Source organism: Bos indicus, chromosome 5 (genome assembly GCF_029378745.1).
Source record: "Bos indicus isolate NIAB-ARS_2022 breed Sahiwal x Tharparkar chromosome 5, NIAB-ARS_B.indTharparkar_mat_pri_1.0, whole genome shotgun sequence".
Taxonomy (NCBI): domain Eukaryota; kingdom Metazoa; phylum Chordata; class Mammalia; order Artiodactyla; family Bovidae; genus Bos; species Bos indicus.
Genome location: NC_091764.1, coordinates 44,799,538 through 44,812,186, shown reverse-complemented (window position 1 = coordinate 44,812,186; position 12,649 = coordinate 44,799,538). Strand labels below are relative to the sequence as shown.

General features: G+C 40.2%; 1 non-coding gene across 1 annotated transcript; it reads right to left on the bottom strand.

The window, feature by feature from the left end:
- Positions 1 to 12,267: 12,267 nt before the first annotated feature.
- LOC139183352 (small nucleolar RNA SNORA44) lies at positions 12,268 to 12,374 on the bottom strand. The gene has a single exon (XR_011566946.1). It is a non-coding gene; the product is annotated as a small nucleolar RNA SNORA44 (small nucleolar RNA).
- Between the last annotated feature and the right edge of the window lie 275 nt (positions 12,375 to 12,649).

Here is a 12,649-nt window from a genome sequence, read left to right as displayed (position 1 = left end):
GTTCAATGCCAAACCACCTGGCCACAGAGAGTATATGTGGCAGCACCAGCAGTGGATTTTTAGAGTGGTTTTGGTTGGACTTGTTTTTAACTACATTTGCCAGTGGTACGCTGGAGCCAGTTTATGTAGGTTTATGAGAGCTGATTGTCACAAATATTGTAAGCAGTTATTAAACAGTCATTATTAAAAATTAAGTGAAATAAATATGTGGTTAAAAGCAAAGATAATAAATACTAAAAACTCACCACTCCCTAACTATCGTACTACTTAACTATTCTCTCCATCCATGAGGTTATGTCTCCAGCACATGTGTGATAGAAATACCCTATAATGTGCTAAGTAATTTTTCCCAATTCTGCATCTTGTACTGTCACTGTGGTGGCTTGAGACAACCATGGTGGGAATATTTACACTATGGCAACATTATAAATCAGGGATTGGTTTATTGTTTTGTGAATAGTCTACTTATGAAAGTGATGGAGAAAATATTAGGCAGATTAAATTTTAAAGTGTCTGCAGCTGTTACACTGTGAATAGCACCAAACAATTGAGGGAATATTTTACAAGTATGTGAAAATTATGATCTGAGTTAATAAAGATTTACTCATGTGACTGATGAACTAGTTCTGACATACTAGTTCACTTTCGTCTTATTAGTGTAAATGAAAATATCAATTAACATTCATTGCAGCAGACACTCATTCATCAGTAATGTTAATGACTTCTTTGCTGAATCAGATAGAAATCAAGCATTTATTCATAGCTGATTTTGTCTGATTAGAGTTGAATCACAACCATAGCTTGACTGCAGATAGAGAGGCAAAATTCAGTGAAAGCATTCTGTGAAAATCAATTGGCTATATGAAATTCACAATAAAGAGTATGTATATTTATTATTAGTTGTAAATTGAAAGTGATGCATATCAGTAATTTATAACAGATTTATGAACTAGAGAGCTAGCTGTTAAACATTTGCCAACATACCTCCACCAAAGCACAAGCACATACAAAACTTAAAATTTTCATACTATGTATGATGCCCTCTGATTTTTTGAATTCTATTTAATTAAAAAAATAAATCCATGTTGCAACACTATAAATTCACAACCCACTGAAATTTGTTAATAGCAGTTTTCCAAGGTTTTGGAGGTTTTTGATTGCGAGTGCTAAAGTTACGTTTTGAAAAGATGTTCAGAAGGATGGTGATCAAGTGCCCTTTTTATACTCAAGAGTTCAATAACAACAAAAACTCAAGAAATATGAAGCAGAAAATTAAAAAATTAAAACCACATCAAGGCAGAATTGGAAATCTGAAAGCCTAGGCTTTACAACACCTACTCTAAAGATAAATTATATAACTTGATAATTCACTAATAGCATATTCCTGTATTTCAGCTTTTCAGATGAAAAGCCTTTTCTATCATTAAAAGGTTGTCGTCTCTAATGATACTTACTTCTCTACTATTTATATCTATGGAAGTGAATATTATCATGGATAATTTTTAAAACGCTGTTCTTCTGCCCAAGTAGGTCAGGGATATTGCTGGCATACTCACAATGTCTGTATTTGGTAAAAAAAATTTTTTACATTTATGCAAAATGACAGTTGGAATGAGTTCACATGACCATGTTGCTAAAAATACAACATGTTTGATATCCATGGATCATAAAAGGGATGAAGTAAACCAGCCTTTTGCAGTTCACCTACATCGGGTAGACATTCTGTCATTAAATTCATATGTAGTGCTTCTGAAATTGGGCTCACCAAGAGACTTTGACAGGCCCTTGGGAGTGAATCAAATTCAGCTTTTCACAGCTGATACGTGGCTTTTCTAACAACATTAACAAGGAGGGCCTTTCAGGATTCCTGTCGCTCTAACAACCAAACAGAAAAGCTGGGTCCAAACACAGATGGATGACTCACTTTTCAGTTTGTCCAGGGTAATGGGACAATGCTGACTAAATAGTGGAGACCTGTATTGAAGGTAGTGAAGGCAGAATTTCTGCCTAAATTCTACCTAGGAACCTTGATAATAAAGAATGAAACCTAACCTTTTGGTGGGATGGAATTGTGTGAGAATTTAGTGATAAAAATGTGGGTTCACCCAAAAAACTCCTTACTCAATAAACTCTACCTACAATTTCAGGAGATCCGCAGACCCTCCTGATGCCCATTCTCAAGTTAAAAACTCTTTGTAGGTCATGATCTTCCTGATGGAAAATGTAGAAAGAAAAATGGAAAATATGATAGACCCTTCTGATTGCTTCAAATACTGCTAAATCAAAGAAAATGTATCTTGTGGGTGATGAGTGACCCTGAATTAGTTCTATCGATGACATCTATGCACACAGATTACAAGTCAATGCTAAGAGCATTAGCTGATGAGAATGGGATATTCTGGGCTGCCTCAAATTAATGAAAATAAACAGTGTATATGTAAATTAATAATAATGGTAATAATGGTCATGCCTCTCTATGGCTTTATTCATAAGCAAAGCTCATCTAAGACTTCTGGGAGAGAAACAACTGGAAGAAAGTTTGCTATAGAAACCAGGTGGACAGAAGAGATGATGGAATTCCACTCACATGCAGGCAAGACTCAGTGGCAGAGCCTTCAAGCTCCCTGTTCCCCCCAGAAATCTATCGGTGCCCCCAGTTTCTGATATGAACAGTTGATGTTTCCCACATTTTACATAAAGTACTACGATTTTGAGACAAACCCTCAGATGACTGTCTTTGAAGCCCTTCCCATACAGGCGTATTGGGACCTGCCACTGTCACATACTTTAAGTTGAACCCACAACCCTCAGCCGTTGGCCCCAGACTTCTTATGAAGATCGGTCATTCTCTACTTGCCCTGCCCTCAAAGGAAGAGCTGTAGCGAGGCAGGCCAGGGCCCGGCTCCCAGATTCCAGCTAACAAATGCATTCCAAGAGGAAAGAATTCACACAGAGAAAAACATTGTTTTCCAGTAGAAACCATTGAGACCTCTCTGGCTGTCTTCATAAAACTCAGAAGAATCTAAGCTAACAAGGCTTTCATTTGGGGACCCCAGGACTAATTAATAAACAGTGCACAAGTGGAAAAGGAAACACAGAGAGTTGAGAAATGAAAATATGCCCTACCGAAAAGCTGCCATCCTTATGCTTTGGTCCTGACCTACTGAGGCATGGCGCCTCCCATTGTCTCCGGTTTATTTGAATGCTGTAACATCAAATAACCATTTGGCACTGGGCGAGCTTGACGTTTCAAAAACGAAGATATTTTAGACTTCTAAATAAGTTGCCCTACTGGTTGTAAACCACAGAGTACAATGTGCGATGGCCATCTTCCATCTCACTTATTATTGGAAGTGTCATTTTTTTGTTCCTGTCCATAGGTCTTAAGAAGAGTAAGAACATGTGGTAAGAGGATATACCTGGGAAACACCAAGAATAAATGCTAGTAGAGAAATAGATGCCTTTTATCATGAATTCCTATCTCTGAGGCGCTACAAGAATATGAAACACAATGGAACTTTGTTATCCTGTAAATAAATTGGCTCTTTACCCTTCCAAACAAATTTACCAATAAAAATGGACACTTTTATGGACATTTTTAATGGTTGTCTTATACCGTCTACCTTTGGATTTCTTTGTGAATGTTATGGTTCAGTGAATACATTGAAATATGGACAAGAAAATCAAATGGTATTTGGGATTTGCTTTAAAACACTGCAGAAAAGGAAAATGTGTGTGGTGGATAAATAAAGCAAGAATGACAAGTTATAGGTAATTATTAAAGTTGGGTGATAGATCCATGGGAGTTCACAATACTTTTATATTTGCTTAAAATTTCTAAATTAAAAGAAAAGTCAAAAACATGGAAATTTTCCAGTGTTAAAGAACTAACATAAAAACACTTGTTAGAGTGTGGAAAAAAGGGAACCCTTCTGAACTGTTGGTGAGAATGTAATTCGGTGATGCCATTATGGACAACGTATGCAGGTTCCTTAAAAAACTAAAAATGGAAATACCATGTGATCTAGGAATCCCACTCCTGGGCATATATCTGGAAAAGACAAAAAAACCCTCTAATTCAAAAAAGATACATGCAGCTCAGTATTCATAGCAGCACTATTTACAAAAGCCAAGAAGCAATCGAAGTGTCCATCAACAGACAATTGGCTTAAGAAGTTGTGGCACATATATACAGAAAGAATGGAATATTACTCGACCATAGAAAAAGAACAAAATATTGCCATTTTCAGCCACATGGATGGACCCAGAGAATACTGTATTTAGTGAAGTCAGACAGAGAAAGGCAAATATATGACATCATTTATATGTTATATCTAAAAAGTGATACAAATGAATCTATATATGAAACAGAAACAGACTCACAAACATTGAAAAATAAATTTATGGTCACCAAAGGGGAAAGAGAGGGGGAAGGGATAAGTTAGTGGTATAGGATCAACAGATACAAAAAATTATGTATGAAATAGATAAGCAACAAGAATTTACTACTATATAGCCCAAAGAACTATATTTGGTATCTTGTAACAACCCATAATGGAAAACAATCTGGAATATGTGTATATATCTGAATCGCTTTGTTGTACACCTGAATCTTCTTAAGCTAACTGGAAGACATGCAAAGAAGGTATAACCAATCTTGCTGGTATATTTTGGTTAAAATGAAAAACAGATTGCTGTGCTCCTATTCTAACAAAATAGAGGTGTCAATAAATGAAGATGTCAATGTAAATGGCCCTCAAAATTCTCTGTACTTTATTTAGTCAAACTGCAAAGGAGGCAGGGGAGAGGAGGGGAAATAAAAGAAGTGTGTAGAGTGTGGGGTGGTCCGATCTAGCTGTCCCACGAGAAAAGTGAGGCCACAGGGATGGGTGTTAGGAGATATAACTGATGGGAGAGAATCAGCAAAGTTTAGCTCAAAAGTACGAAGGGTGTCCCAGAGAAAGAACACAGAGAAAATGAACAAGAAGCCAGGGAGGGATGCAGGGAGTGGAAAACAGGGCCATCGGAAACAGGCAGGAGAAAACCTTCCAGCTCCTCCCAAAGAGATTTCACACTAGCTTCTGCTCAGTCCCAGTTCAGAAATTAAAATAACCCCCCACTCTGTGGTGACATCCACTCCTGGGAATGGAACCCAGTACCTTGTCAACTCACATAAGGAAGATAGTACAGAGTTGAGACAAATCCCTCAGAAAGTAGTTCAGTCTCTCATTCTCATGGAGCTTAGATAGAGGGACTCAAGAAGCTTAGTTACCTAACCTGTGTTGAGAAACAGGATCCAGATGCTTTGGAGATTAATTAAAAAGGGCCCACTCTGAGGTTCACAAAGAAAGGCTAAATCTTGCCAGGGCCTGGAAACTCATAACAAGTGCCTGTCCAGGACATGACATGGTACAGAGGAGGCAGAGATAGAATGTGAGTGGAGATTATGTACCTCTGGGTGCACTTAGCTATTGCACCACAAAGGATGCTATAAACTTAGCTCCTTAGGGAAAAACACTGAAGATGAAGAAGAGCCCTGCTGCTTCCAACACCCCTTGATTGTCACCTTGCACAAAGCATACTCCTGTCAAAAACCAAGGGAGGAGAAATGTAGAGCTGCCAGTATTTCTAGCCGAGACAGGTTCTGAGCTAACTAACGTGCCAATGGAAATCTGTTTTTCTGCCCATGAATTGTCCCCAAGGCAGGGAGTGGAATGTGGGCCAAAGTGGTGTGCCTCTGTGCCCCCACCTTCTGTGTGCCAGGTTGCCAAACACCAAAATACTACTCCCCGTCCAGACCACCCCTCCAGACGACACTCAGGGATAGTCCTACTATTATTGGTTCATTTATTTCATCAAGCCAAAATGCTTAGAAGAGAGTTGTGGCATCAGATTAGTATGTTTGAGGACCACAAGGGACCAAAAGAGCTCTCATAAACATTCTCTATGTCCCTGGAGAAATCCTACCAAGTAAGGTCTTTCTGTATGAACAGAACAAAATGGAAATTAAAAAAAAATTAAATGTAAGTCCAAGTTCAGCTCAGTCACTCCGTTGTGTCCAGCTCTTTGCGACCCCATGAACCGCAGCACACCAGGCCTCCCTGTCCATCACCAACTCCCAGAGTTTACTCAAACTCATGTCCATGGAGTCAGTAATGCCATTCAACCATCTCATCCTCTGTCGTCCCCTTCTCCTCCCACCTTCAATCTTTCCCAGCATCAGGGTCTTTTCCAATGAGTCAGTTCTTTGCCTCAGGTGGCCAAAGTATTGGAGTTTCAGCTTCAGCATCAGTCTTGCCAATGAATATTCAGGACTGATTTCCTTTAGGATGGACTGGTTGGATCTCCTTGCAGTCGAAGGGACTGTCACGGGTCTTCTCCAACACCATAGTTCAAAAGCATCAATTCTTTGGCGCTTAGCTTTCTTTATGCTACAACTCTCTCCCATTCATTCATGACTACTGGAAAAAGCTTAGCTTTGACTAGACAGACATTCGTTGGCAAGGTAATGTCTCTGCTTTTTAATATGCTGTCTAGGTTGGTCATAACTTTTCTTCCAAGGAGTAAGCGTCTTTTAATTTCATGACTGCAGTTACCATCTACAGTGATTTTGGAGCCTCCCGCAATAAAGTCAGCCACTGTTTCCACTGCATCCCCATCTATTTGCCATGAAGTGATGGGACCAGATGCCATCACCTTCATTTTCTGAATGTTGAGTTTTAAGCCAACTTTTTCATTCTCCTCTTCACTTTCCTCAGAGGCTCTTTAGTTCTTTGTCGCTTTCTGCCATAAGGGTGGTATCATCTGCATATCTGAGGTTACTGAGACTTCTCCTGGCAATCTTGATTCCAGCTTGTGCTTCATCAAGTCCAGCACTTGTCACGATGTACTCTGCATATAAGTCAAATAAGTATGGTGACAATATACAGTCTTGACGTACTCCTTTTCCTATTTGGAACTAGTCTGTTGTTCTACGTCCAGTTCTAACTGTTGCTTCTTGACCTGCATACGGATGTTGCAGGAGGCAGGTAAAGTGGTCTAGTATTCTCATCTCTTGAAGAATTCCCCACAGTTTGTTGTGATCCACACAGTCAAAGGCTTCAGCATAGTTAATAAAGCAGGTGTTTTCCTGGAACTCTCTTGCTTTTTCAATGATCCAACAGATGTTGGCAATTTGATCTCTGGTTCCTCTGCCTTTTCTAAATCCAGCTTGAACATCTGGAAGTTCACAGTTCACGTATTGCTGAAGCCTGGCTTGGAAATTTTGAGCATTACTTTGCTAGCATGTGAGATGAGTGCAATTGTGCAGTAGCTTGAGAATTCTTTGGCATTGCCTTTCTTTGGGATTGGAATGAAAATGACCTTTTCCAGTCCTGTGGTCGCTGCTGAGTTTTCCAAATTTGCTGGCATATTGAGTGCAGCACTTTCACAGCATCATCTTTTAGGAAATAGCTCAACTGGAATTCCATCACCTCCACTAGCTTTGTTTGTAGGGATGCTTCCTAAGGCCCACTTGACTTCTCATTCCAATCATGATCACACCATCATGATTATCCGAATGGTGAAGATCTTTTTGGTATAGTTCTTCTGTGTATTCTTGCCACCTCTTCTTAATATCTTCTGCTTCTGTTAGGTCCATACCAATTCTGTCCTTCATTGTGCCCATTTTTGCATGAAAAGTTCTCTTGGTACCTCTAATTTTCTTGAAGAGATCCCTAGTCTTTCCCATTCTATTGTTTTCCTCTATTTTTTTTGCATTGATAACTGAGGAAGGCTTTCTTATCTCTCCTTGCTATTCTTTGAAACTCTGCATTCAGATGGGTATATCTTTCCTTCTGCCTTTTCCTTTCACTTCTCTTCTTTTCATAGCTATTTATAAGGCCTCCTCAGAGAGCCATTTTGCCTTCTTGCATTTCTTTTTCTTGGGGATCATCTTGATCACTGCTGCCTGTACAATGTCACAAACCTCTGTCCATAGTTTAGGCATTCTGTCTATCAGATCTAATCCCTTGAATCTATTTGTCACTTCCACTGTATAACCATAAGAGATTTGATTTAGGTCATACCTGAATGGTCTATGGTTTTCCCTACTTTCTTCAATTTCAGTCTGAATTTGGCAATAAGGAGTTCATGATCTGAGCCACAGTCAGCTCCCGGTCTTGTTTTTGCTGACTGTATAGACCTTCATCTTTGGCTGCAAAGAATATAATCAATCTGATGTCAGTATTGACCATCTGGTGATGTCCATGTGTAGAGTCTTCTCTTGTGTTGTTGGAAGAGGGTGTTTGCTATGACCCTTTGCAGTGCATTCTCTTGGCAAAACTCTATTAGCCTTTGCCCTGCTTCATTCTGTACTCCAAGGCCAAATTTGCCTGTTACTCCAGGTATTTCTTGACTTCCTACTTTTGCATTCCAGTACTCTATCATGAAATGGACATCTTCTGGGGTGTTAGTTCTAGAAGGTCTTGGAAGTCTTTATAGAACATTTCAACTTCAGCTTCTTCAGCATTACTGGTCAGGGCATAGACTTGGATTACTGTGAGAGTCTTTTGTTAACTATGATGGCTATTCCATTTCTTCTAAGGGATTCTTGCCCACAGTAGTAAATATAATGGTCATCTGAGTTAAATTCACCCATTTCAGTCCATTTTAGTTCACTGATATCTAAAACGTCGATGTTCATTCTTGCCATCTCCTGTTTGACCACTTCCAATTTGCCTTGATTCATGGACCTCACATTCCAGGTTCCTATGTGATATTGCTCTTTACAGCATCGGACTTTACTTTCATCACGAGTCACATACACAACTGGGTGTTGTTTTTGCTTTGGCTCCATCTCTTCATTCTTTCTGGAGTTATTTCTCCACTGATCTCCAGTAGCATATTGGGCACCTACCAATCTGGGGAGTTCATCTTTCAGTGTCCTATCTTTTTGCCTTTTCATACTGTTCATGGGGTTCTCAAGGCAAGAATACTGAAGTGGTTTGCCATTCCCTTCTCCAGTGGACCACATTTTATCAGAACTTTCCACCATGACCTGTCCGTCTTGGGTGGTCCTACATGGTATGGCTCATAGTTTCATTGAGTTAGACAAGGCTGTGGTCCATGTGATCAGATTGGTTAGTTTTCTGTGATTGTGGTTTTCATTCTGTCTGCCCTCTGATGAAGAAGGATAAGAAGCTTATGGAAGCTTTCTGATGGGAGAGATTGACTGAAGGGGAAACTGGGTCTTGTTCTAATGGACAGGGCTGTGGCCAGTAAATCTTTAATCCAATTTTCTGTTAATGGGTGGGGCTGTGTTCCCTCCCTGTTATTTGACCTGAGGCCAAACTATCATGGAGGTAATGAAGATAATAACCTCCACCATAGTGTAAGTTACATATGGGTAAAAAAAATTTTTAAGTGTTCAGTCTGATTAATTTTTATAGACATCTACACTCAGATCAAGATATAGAATAGAATATTTCTGTCACCCCATGATGTTCCCTCATGCTCCTTGTAAGTCAGTGAAAGAAAGTGAAAGTTGCTCAGTCGTATCTGACTCTTTGTGACCACATGGACTGTACAGTCCATGGAATTCTCCAGGCCAGAATACTGGAGTGGGTAGCCTTTCCCTTCTCCAGGGGATCTTCCCAACCCAGGGGTCGAACCCAGGTCTCCCACATTGCAGGCAGTTCTTTACCAGCTGAGCCACAAGGGAAGCCAAGTATACTGGAGTGGGTAGCCTATCCCTTCTCCAGTGGATCTTCCCAACCCAGGAATCAAACCAGGGACTCCTGCATTGCAAGCAGATTCAATTGAGTCCTTATAAGTCAACAAGCTCTCAAAAGTTACTATTAATCTGACATCTATAATCAATTCTTGAGCTTCATGTAAATAGAGTCATGCAATATATACTTATAGCATATACTCTTGTCTTATGCTTCTTTTTTTTTAAATTGGTGTATAATTGCTTTACAATGTCATGTTAGTTTCTGCTGTACAATGAAGTGAATCAGCTCTATGTACACATATATGCCCTTGCTCCTGGACTTCCCTTCCACCATCACATTCTACCCATCTAGGTCATCACGGAGCACCAAGCTGAGCTCCCTGTGCTATACAGCAGATTCCTACTAGCTATCTGTTTTACATGGTAGTGTATATATCTCAGTCCTAACCTCTCAGTTCAGCACCCCCTCTCCTTCCCACGCTGTGTCCACATGTCCATTCTCTGTGTCTGCATTTCTATTCCTGCCCTGGAAATTGGTTCATCTGTACCATAACCGTGCGCATTATCCATGATGCATGCATGTAGCAGGAATTCATTCCTTTTTTATCACTGTATAGTATTCCATTGTATAAAATTTGCAGTTTATTTAGCCATTGTACTATGGTTGAGCAGCTGAGTCATTTATGGTTTGGGGTTATTAGAATAAAACTTTTATGGATGACTCTCCAGGGTCACAGGCAGGAGAGTCACTGCATGAGACATTTCCACACTTCCCAGGCTCCCTTGCTGGCCCATGACCCCACAGGTTATCTGCCCTAGCCAACAGCAGACCCTCTCCAGCTTACAGTGGGAGAAATTTCATCAAGTTCTCAACTGAGTCAATGGGCCAGAAGCTGCTGCTGCTGCTGCTGCTAAGTCGCTTCTGTTATGTCCGACTCTGTGCAACCCCATAGACAGCAGCCCACCAGGCTCCCCCGTCCCTGGGATTCTCCAGGCAAGAACACTGGAGTGGGTTGCCATTTCCTTCTCCAATGCATGAAAGTGAAAAGTGAAAGAAGTCGCTCAGTCGTGTCCGACTCTTAGCGACCCCATGGACTGCAGCCCACCAGGCTCCTCCATCCATGGGATTTTCCAGGCAAGAGTGCTGGAGTGGAGTGCCACTGCCTTCTTTGATGGGCCAGAAGAGATGCCATTAATCAGCTTATGTGGGGTCTGAGGCTTATACATTAAGGGGATCTTTAATAAAAAAATTTTTTTTTCAAATATATGATTAGTTACCAAAGAGAGTATGTATTTGTGAGAAAGAATGAGAAGGTAAATCACAATAAATTACAAATATTATAAGGATAAGTAACAAACATTACAAAATCTAGAATAATTAATAATTGCCTGAATAATCAATTGCCTGACACACTCTGTAATATTTTTGTTTGTCTATTTGTGGGAGACAGAAAATAGCCCCCAAAGATATTCACATCCAATCCATGGAATGTATAAATATGTTTTCTTAAATGGCAAAAGAGTCTTTGCAGGTGTGATAAAATGTATACACCTTGAGATGGGGAAGAGTACACAGAATCACACACGTGGACTCAATCGAATCACAGGAATCCCTAAAAATCAGAGAAACTTCCTGGGTTTAATCAGAGAAAGAGATGTGATGATGGAAATAAGTCAGGTGCTACATTGCTGGCTTTGAAGACGGAAGAAGTTGTTCCCATGAGCCAAAGAAGGCAAATGGAAGCTAGAAACTGCAAGAAGCAAGGAAGCTGACTCATCCCTAGAGCCTACTGCAAACACTTTGGTTTTAATTGTGATCACTGATTTTGGATTTTGGACATCCAAAGCTGTAAAATAATAAATTTTGTATTGTTCAAGCCACCAAGTTTATGGTACTGTTACAGCAGCAATAAAAAATGTACTATATTCCTCATGTGACAATGATTTTGTAATGTCAGTTTTCATATACAGAACAATGGTAGAAGAAGGAGGAGGGAGAAAGGAGGGGCACAAGAAGAGGAGGAAGAGGAATGAGAAAGAAGAGGAGCAGGAGGGTGGGAAGGAAGAGAGGAGAGGAAGAATGGGGGAGGGGAGCAGGAGGAGGAGGGGAGAGGGAGAAGGAGAAGGATGGGAAGGGGGAAATGAATTCTTTTTCATTGGTTGTCAAATAACCCTTTATTCAATTATTTTCCATTGGTGGTCAAATAACCCTTTGGTAAGTTATTTCCCTTAGTTCTTAACTAACAGGGCATTGCCCTGTACCACTGTTGATGACCTCTATGATGTCACAAGGGCGACAGCCATCAAAATTGCAGCCCACTGACTTGGGCAGTCCCCAGGAGGTGGAGCTGGGGGCAGAGGAGGAGTAGGGAGAGGAAGCAGGGAGGGAGAAGAAGAGGAGGAGGTGAAGAAAGCTTCTGGGGAATTCCCTGGTGGTCCAATAGGACTCAGTGCTTTCAATGTGGTGGCCCAGGTTTGACCTCTGGTTGGGAAACCAAGATCCTGCAAGCAATGCAGCACCCTGAAATTTTTTTAATTAAGAAAAAAAATTTTTATATTATAGGAAACATGAATGGAAGTTGCAGATATTATGCTGACCTGTTTTGTCAAAGTCTCTCCAAACTGGTCTTGGCATGAAGTTAGAGATCCCTAAAAAATTTAAAAAAAAAAAAAGAAAAACAAAGGTTCTATAACCATTCTTGCACATGTCCTTCAGACATTCCTCTTGAGTATAAACCTAGGGATGAAATTCCTGGATCATAGCATAGGTTTCTATGTAACCAAACAGTTCTCAAAGTTGTACCATTCTACACTCCCACCAGTAACATATGAGAGTTTCTATTTTCTCCACACTCTCACCCTCACTGAGAATTGTCAATCCTTTTCATTTTATCCATGAAAAGGTGCAGAATCATATTCAAGGTGGCTTTAACATAC